Source organism: Aquarana catesbeiana, linkage group LG13 (assembly GCF_042186555.1).
Source record: "Aquarana catesbeiana isolate 2022-GZ linkage group LG13, ASM4218655v1, whole genome shotgun sequence".
Lineage (NCBI taxonomy): Eukaryota > Metazoa > Chordata > Amphibia > Anura > Ranidae > Aquarana > Aquarana catesbeiana.
The window spans coordinates 197013108-197022757 of record NC_133336.1 but is presented as its reverse complement, the minus strand read 5'-3'; positions in this window follow the sequence as shown (position 1 = coordinate 197022757).

Here is a 9650-nt window from a genome sequence, read left to right as displayed (position 1 = left end):
GAGCCATTGATCCGATCATCCAAGCTTTTTTGACCCAGTGGCGCTGACACCCGGGTCCACCCTATCTGGTAAGAGTAACTCATCTTATTTCATCTATTGGATCCACCGCTCTTCCTTTGGACTTTGTTGATTTAATTCACTTTATTTCGGACTTCTTACTTTGTGATTGACTGTCACATTTGGGTTTATTCCCATATGTTTTAGGTTTAATTTGTCACCTTTTTTTCCTTGCACTGCTTCACAGAGCATATATTATGTTAGCGCTACATTTCTTCACACCTTCCAGTAAAAGGCACATGACAGCTCATCTGGAGTTTGCCAAAAGCCACCTGAAGGACTCTCAGACCATGAGAAACACAATTCTCTGGTCTGATGAAACAAAGATTGAACACTTTGGCCTGAATGGCAAGCGTCATGTCTGGAGGAAATCAGGCACCACTCATCACCTGGCCATTACCATCCCTACTGTGAAGCATGGTGGTGGCAGCATCATGCTGTGGGGATGTTTTTCAGCAGCTGGAACTGGGAGACTAGACAGGATCGAGGGAAAGATGAATGCAGCAATGTACAGAGACATGCTTGATGAAAACCTGCTCCAGAGTGCTCTGGACCTCAGACTGGGGCAAGGGTTCATCTTCCAACAGGACAACGACCCTAAGCACACAGCCAAGATAACAAAGGAGTGACTACGGGACAACTCTGTGAATGTCCTTGAGTGGCCCAGCCAGAGCCCAGACTTGAACCCGATTGAACATCTCTGGAGAGATCTGAAAATAGCTGTGCACCGACACTCCCCATCCAACCTGATGGGGCTTGAGAGGTCCTGGAAAGAAGAATGGGAGAAACTGCCCAAAAATAGGTGTGCCAAGCTTGTAGCATCATACTCAAAAAGACTCGAGGCTGTAATTGGTGCCAAAGGAGCTTCACCAAAGTATTGAGCAAAGGCTGTGAATACTTATGTACATGGGATTTCTTTCATTTTTTATAAATTTGCAAAGATTTCAAACAAACTTCTTTCACATTGTCATTATGGGGAATTGTTTGTAGAATTTTGAGGAAAATGATTAATTAAATCCATTTTGCAATAAGGCTGTAACATAACAAAATGTGGAAAAAGTGAAGCTCCGTGAATACTTTCCGGAAGCACTGTATGTTCAAAAATAAAAGCAAATGGTTTCCATTATTATTAGGAGTGCTTGAAAGCCAAAAGGTTTTCAGAGACTGCAGACATACTACAAGAGATGGTCAGAGACTGCAGATATAGTTCAAGAGATGGTCAGAGACTGCAGGCACAAAACAGGAGATGGTCAGAGACTGCAGACTTACTACAGGAGATGGTCAGAGACTGCAGACATAATACAGGGGATGGCCAGAGACTGCAGACATACTACAGGAGATGGTCAGAGACTGCAGACATACTACAAGAGATGGTCAGAGACTGCAGACATACTACAAGAGATGGTCAGAGACTGCAGACATACTACAGGAGATGGTCAGAGACTGCAGACATACTACAGGAGATGGTCAGAGACTGCAGACATACTACAGGAGATGGTCAGAGACTGCAGATATAATACAGGAGATGGTCAGAGACTGCAGACTTACTACAGGAGATGGTCAGAGACTGCAGACTTACTACAGGAGATGGTCAGAGACTGCAGACATAATACAGGGGATGGCCAGAGACTGCAGACATACTACAGGAGATGGTCAGAGACTGCAGACATACTACAAGAGATGGTCAGAGACTGCAGACATACTACAAGAGATGGTCAGAGACTGCAGACATACTACAGGAGATGGTCAGAGACTGCAGACATACTACAGGAGATGGTCAGAGACTGCAGACATACTACAGGAGATGGTCAGAGACTGCAGATATAATACAGTAGATGGTCAGAGACTGCAGACTTACTACAGGAGATGGTCAGAGACTGCAGACTTACTACAGGAGATGCTCAGAGACTGCAGACATACTATAAGAGATGGTCAGAGACTACAGACATAGTACAGGAGATGGTCAGAGACTGCATACCTACTGCAGGAGATGGTCAGAGACTACACATACACAGTACGTATGGCGTTCCGAGGAGGAGTGCAGAGTCACTTGGTCTATTGGAACTTCTATTTGTATCTGTAGACCATCAACAGGGTAGAGGAAGAGATAAGGCAACTGGATGGATGGATGGCTGAGCAGGAGAAGGGGCCGAGATTAGAACCTCTGCAGCTCCTGCAGAGGATCTGGGTAGGATCACCTCAAAGTAGAAGAAAATAAACAGCAGGGTGCTGAGGTCAGTATCAAAGAGAAATCACTTTATTAAAATAAGTAGCATACTTACAATAATGTTAGAATGAAGCAGCATGGATAGGGAACACCTGAGACCAAGCTGCTGTGACCAATGTGAGGCTGTAGGCATCACTGAGCAAACAGAGACCGAGGATGACAGGGAGCCAGCCAGATCAAGGTATGGATATTAGTGGCAGCTTTCTCAGTGGCACACGAGGATGACAGCTGTCAAATTGCCTAGTGGATGTCAGGACAGAGGGTGCACATGACGCATTTGCAGGGGCTTTGCTCTCTTTTTCAAATGCGTAGACAGTGAAGGGAAGTGATGGGCTTATAAAGCCAAAATGGCAGAAAGGGGAGCAACATGGGAGGCGAAGTAAGGAGAAAGCTGAGCTACTGCATAGAGCCAGAAGGGTGGGAGAGGGAGGAAAGTCTGAGAAAGCCACCGCCACTAATATCCATACCTTGATCTGACTGGCTCCCTGTCATCCTCGGTCTCTGCTCAGTGATGCCTACAGCCTTACACTGATCACAGCTGCTTGGTCTCAGGTGTTTTCTATCCATGCTGCTTCATGCTAACTTCAATGTAAGTGTGCTGCTTATTTTAATAAAGTGATTTTTTTTCCAGATTGACCTCAGTGCCCTGCTGTTCGTTTTTTTCTACATTAAGATGGTCAGAGACTGCAGACCTACTACAGGAGATGGTCAGAGACTGCAGACATACTACAAGAGATGGTCAGAGACTGCAGACATACTACAGGAGATGGTCAGAGACTGAAGACATACTACAAGAGATGGTCAGAGACTGCAGACATACTACAAGAGATGGTCAGAGACTGCAGACATACTACAGGAGATGGTCAGAGACTGCAGACATACTACAGGAGATGGTCAGAGACTGCAGACATACTACAGGAGATGGTCAGAGACTGCAGATATAATACAGGAGATGGTCAGAGACTGCAGACTTACTACAGGAGATGGTCAGAGACTGCAGACTTACTACAGGAGATGCTCAGAGACTGCAGACATACTATAAGAGATGGTCAGAGACTACAGACATAGTACAGGAGATGGTCAGAGACTGCATACCTACTGCAGGAGATGGTCAGAGACTACACATACACAGTACGTATGGCGTTCCGAGGAGTGCAGAGTCACTTGGTCTATTCGAACTTCTATTTGTATCTGTAGACCATCAACAGGGTAGAGGAAGAGATAAGGCAACTGGATGGATGGATGGCTGAGCAGGAGAAGGGGCCGAGATTAGAACCTCTGCAGCTCCTGCAGAGGATCTGGGTAGGATCACCTCAAAGTAGAAGAAAATAAACAGCAGGGTGCTGAGGTCAGTATCAAAGAGAAATCACTTTATTAAAATAAGTAGCATACTTACAGTAATGTTAGAATGAAGCAGCATGGATAGGGAATACCTGAGACCAAGCTGCTGTGACCAATGTGAGGCTGTAGGCATCACTGAGCAAACAGAGACCGAGGATGACAGGGAGCCAGCCAGATCAAGGTATGGATATTAGTGGCAGCTTTCTCAGTGGCACACGAGGATGACAGCTGTCAAATTGCCTAGTGGATGTCAGGACAGAGGGTGCACATGACGCATTTGCAGGGGCTTTGCTCTCTTTTTCAAATGCGTAGACAGTGAAGGGAAGTGATGGGCTTATAAAGCCAAAATGGCAGAAAGGGGAGCAACATGGGAGGCGAAGTAAGGAGAAAGCTGAGCTACTGCATAGAGCCAGAAGGGTGGGAGAGGGAGGAAAGTCTGAGAAAGCCACCGCCACTAATATCCATACCTTGATCTGACTGGCTCCCTGTCATCCTCGGTCTCTGCTCAGTGATGCCTACAGCCTTACACTGATCACAGCTGCTTGGTCTCAGGTGTTTTCTATCCATGCTGCTTCATGCTAACTTCAATGTAAGTGTGCTGCTTATTTTAATAAAGTGATTTTTTTTCCAGATTGACCTCAGTGCCCTGCTGTTCGTTTTTTTCTACATTAAGATGGTCAGAGACTGCAGACCTACTACAGGAGATGGTTAGAGACTGCAGATATACTTCAGGAGATGGTTAGAGACTGCAGACATACTACAGGAAATGGTCAGAGACTGCACACATACTACAAGAGTTGGTCAGAGACTGCAGACATACTACAGGAGACGGTCAGAGACTGCAGACATACTACAGGAGATGGTCAGAGACTGCAAGCATATTACAGGAGATGGTCAGAGACTGCAGATATAATACAGGAGATGGTCAGAGACTGCAGATATAATACAGGAGATGGTCAGAGACTGCAGACATACTACAGGAGATGGTCAGAGACTGCAGACATACTACAGGAGATGGTCAGAAACTACAGACATACTACAGGAGATGGTTAGAGACTACAGACATACTACAGGAGATGGTCAGAGACTGCAGACATACTACAGGAGATGGTCAGAGACTGCAGACATACTACAGGAGGTGGTTCAGAGACTGCAGACATACTACAGGAGACAGTCAGAGACTGCAGACATACTACAGGAGATGGTTAGAGACTGCAGACATACTACAGGAGACGGTCAGAGACTGCAGACATACTACAGGAGATGGTGAGAGACTGCAGACGTACTACAGGAGATGGTCAGAGACTGCAGACGTACTACAGGAGGTGGTTCAGAGACTGCAGACATACTACAGGAGATGGTCAGAGACTGCAGACATACTACAGGAGATGGTCAGAGACTGCAGACATACTACAGGAGGTGGTTCAGAGACTGCAGACATACTACAGGAGACAGTCAGAGACTGCAGACATACTACAGGAGATGGTCAGAGACTGCAGACATACTACAGGAGATGGTTAGAGACTGCAGACATACTACAGGAGATGGTCAGAGACTGCAGACATACTACAGGAGATGGTGAGAGACTGCAGACATACTACAGGAGATGGTCAGAGACTGCAGACATAGTACAGGAGATGGTCAGAGACTGCAGACATACTACAGGAGATGGTCAGACACTGCAGACATACTACAGGAGATGGTCAGAGACTGCAGACATACTACAGGAAATGGTTAGAGACTACAGACATACTACAGGAGATGGTCAGAGACTGCAGACATACTACAGGAGATGGTGAGAGACTGCAGACATATTACAGGAGATGGTCAGAGACTGCAGACATACTACAGGAGGTGGTTCAGAGACTACAGACATACTACAGGAGATGGTCAGAGACTGCAGACATACTACAGGAGATGGTCAGAGACTACAGACATACTACAGGAGATGGTCAGAGACTGCAGACATACTACAGGAGATGGTGAGAGACTGCAGACATATTACAGGAGATGGTCAGAGACTGCAGACATACTACAGGAGGTGGTTCAGAGACTACAGACATACTACAGGAGATGGTCAGAGACTGCAGACTTACTACAGGAGATGGTCAGAGACTGCAGACTTACTACAGGAGATGGTCAGAGACTGCAGACACAGTACAGGAGATGGTTAGAGACTGCAGACATACTACAGGAGATGGTCAGAGACTGCAGATATAATACAGGAGATGGTCAGAGACTGCAGATATAATACAGGAGATGGTCAGAGACTGCAGACATACTACAGGAAATGGTCAGAGACTGCAGATATAATACAGGCGATTGTCAGAGAATGCAGACATACTACAGGAGATGGTCAGAGACTGCAGACATAGTACAGGAGATGGTCAGAGACTGCAGACATACTACAGGAGATGGTCAGAGACTGCAGACTTACTACAGGAGATGGTCAGAGACTGCAGACATACTACAGGAGATGGTCAGAGACTGCAGACATAATACAGGAGATGGTCAGAGACTGCAGACATAATACAGGAGATGGTCAGAGACTGCAGACATACTACAGGAGATGGTCAGAGACTGCAGACATACTACAGGAGATGGTCAGAAACTACAGACATACTACAGGAGATGGTTAGAGACTACAGACATACTACAGGAGATGGTCAGAGACTGCAGACATACTACAGGAGATGGTCAGAGACTGCAGACATACTACAGGAGGTGGTTCAGAGACTGCAGACATACTACAGGAGACAGTCAGAGACTGCAGACATACTACAGGAGATGGTTAGAGACTGCAGACATACTACAGGAGACGGTCAGAGACTGCAGACATACTACAGGAGATGGTGAGAGACTGCAGACGTACTACAGGAGATGGTCAGAGACTGCAGACATACTACAGGAGGTGGTTCAGAGACTGCAGACATACTACAGGAGATGGTCAGAGACTGCAGACATACTACAGGAGATGGTCAGAGACTGCAGACATACTACAGGAGGTGGTTCAGAGACTGCAGACATACTACAGGAGACAGTCAGAGACTGCAGACATACTACAGGAGATGGTCAGAGACTGCAGACATACTACAGGAGATGGTTAGAGACTGCAGACATACTACAGGAGATGGTCAGAGACTGCAGACATACTACAGGAGATGGTGAGAGACTGCAGACATACTACAGGAGATGGTCAGAGACTGCAGACATAGTACAGGAGATGGTCAGAGACTGCAGACATACTACAGGAGACGGTCAGAGACTGCAGACAAACTACAGGAGATGGTCAGAGACTGCAGACATACTATAGGAGACGGTCAGAGACTGCAGACTTACTACAGGAGATGATCAGAGACTGCAGACATACTACAGGAGACGGTCAGAGACTGCAGACTTACTACAGGAGATGGTCAGAGACTGCAGACATACTACAGGAGACGGTCAGAGACTGCAGACATACTACAGGAGATGGTCAGAGACTGCAGACTTACTACAGGAGATGGTCAGAGACTGCAGACTTACTACAGGAGATGGTCAGAGACTGCAGACACAGTACAGGAGATGGTTAGAGACTGCAGACATACTACAGGAGATGGTTAGAGACTGCAGACATAGTACAGGAGATGGTCAGAGACTGCAGCCATAGTACAGGAGATGGTTAGAGACTGCAGACGTACTACAGGAGATGGTGAGAGACTGCAGACGTACTACAGGAGATGGTTAGAGACTGCAGATATACTTCAGGAGATGGTTAGAGACTGCAGACATACTACAGGAGATGGTCAGAGACTGCAGACATACTACAGGAGATGGTCAGAGACTGCAAGCTGTCAAATTGAGGAGGCAGAAAAATTAAAGACGATTGGTCCAATTGTGATGAATCAGCCCCCTCTGTATAGGTGACAGGTGCACTTTAATCCTCCAGAGACAAAACTTCTCTATTTTCCTCCCATGGTGGATTCCATCTGGCGATTTTCCTCCCGTCTCTTAATATGGAGAACATTGCAGCGTCCCCCTGATTGGAATAAAAACCCGCAATCAACAATAATAGCTCATAGCAAGGCCACTCCAAAGGAAATTGCCTCTCCACTAAGTATCCGTCTTTCATTTCTGGACCCACATTAGTATCGGGGACGGTTTGCACTTGTTTTACAAATCATTATGTTCTGCAGCTTGGAAAAATCACACTCATTTTCTAACTAGGCCAATTAGCCCGGACCGCCATCCCTCGTCCGGGAGAACAAAATGGCCAAGAGGCTTTCCGCATGATAGCCTGGGACTTGAGAGGAACGGGGACCGCGGCTAGCATCCAAATAATTAGGTGTATAGATTGTTCAGATATGGGGGGGCAAAATAGTTTTATGGATCCAATTTCTGTTGCTCCCTCCTTATGATCCCCCTCCCCGCTGTTGACCTCAGGTCTTTTATTCCACCCACTGACCAGTAATGCAAGGAGCCCTATGATACATACTCCTTACCACTGCACTTTGTATACTATGCTGTACATTGACCCCCGCACTCTATACATGATGTTGTGTATTACTTAGATCTGTCCCCCGCACTCTATACACTATGTTGTATATTACAAGGATCTGACCCCCCACACTCTATACACTATGTTGTATATTACAAGGATCTGACCCCCCACACTCTATACACTATGTTGTATATTACAAGGATCTGACCCCTGTACTCTATACACTATGTTGTATATTACAAGGATCTGACCCCCCACACTCTATACACTATGTTGTATATTACAGGGATCTGACCCCCGCACTCTATACACTATGTTGTATATTACAGGGATCTGACCCCCGCACTCTATACACTATGATGTATATTACAGGGATCTGACCCCTGTACTCTATACACTATGTTGTATATTACAGGGATCTGACCCCTGTACTCTATACACTATGTTGTACAAGGATCTGACCCCCGCACTCTATACACTATGTTGTATATTACAGGGATCTGACCCCCGCACTCTATACACTATGTTGTACAAGGATCCATCTGACCCCCGCATTCTATACACTATGTTGTATATTACAAGGATCCATCTGACCCCGCACTCTATACACTATGTTGTACAAGGATCTGACCCTCGTACTCTATACACTATGTTGTATATTACAGGGATCTGACCCCCGCACTCTATACACTATGTTGTATATTACAGGGATCTGACCCCCGCACTCTATACACTATGTTGTATATTACAGGGATCTGACCCCCGCACTCTATACACTATGTTGTACAAGGATCTGACCCCTGTACTCTATACACTATGTTGTATATTACAAGGATCCATCTGACTCCTGCACTCTATACACATTATGTTGTACAAGGATCTGACCCCCGCACTCTATACACTATGTAGTATATTACAAGGATCCATCTGACCCCCGCACTCTATACACTATGTAGTATATTACAAGGATCCATCTGACTCCTGCACTCTATACACTATGTTGTACAAGGATCTGACCCCCGCACTCTATACACTATGTTGTATATTACAAGGATCTGACCCCCGCACTCTATACACTATGTTGTATATTACAGGGATCTGACCCCCGCACTCTATACACTATGTTGTACAAGGATCCATCTGACCCGCGCACTCTATACACTATGTTGTATATTACAGGGATCCATCTGACCCCCGCACTCTATACACTATGTTGTATATTACAGGGATCTGACCCCCGCACTCTATACACTATGTAGTATATTACAAGGATCCATCTGACCCCCGCACTCTATACACTATGTAGTATTTTACAAGGATCCATCTGACTGCTGCACTCTATACACTATGTTGTACAAGGATCTGACCCCCGCACTCTATACACTATGTTGTATATTACAAGGATCTGACCCCTGTACTCTATACACTATGTTGTATATTACAAGGATCTGACTCCTGCACTCTATACACTATGTTGTATATTACAAGGATCTTACCCCCGTACTCTATACATTGTTTTGTATTTTACAAGGATCCATCTGACCC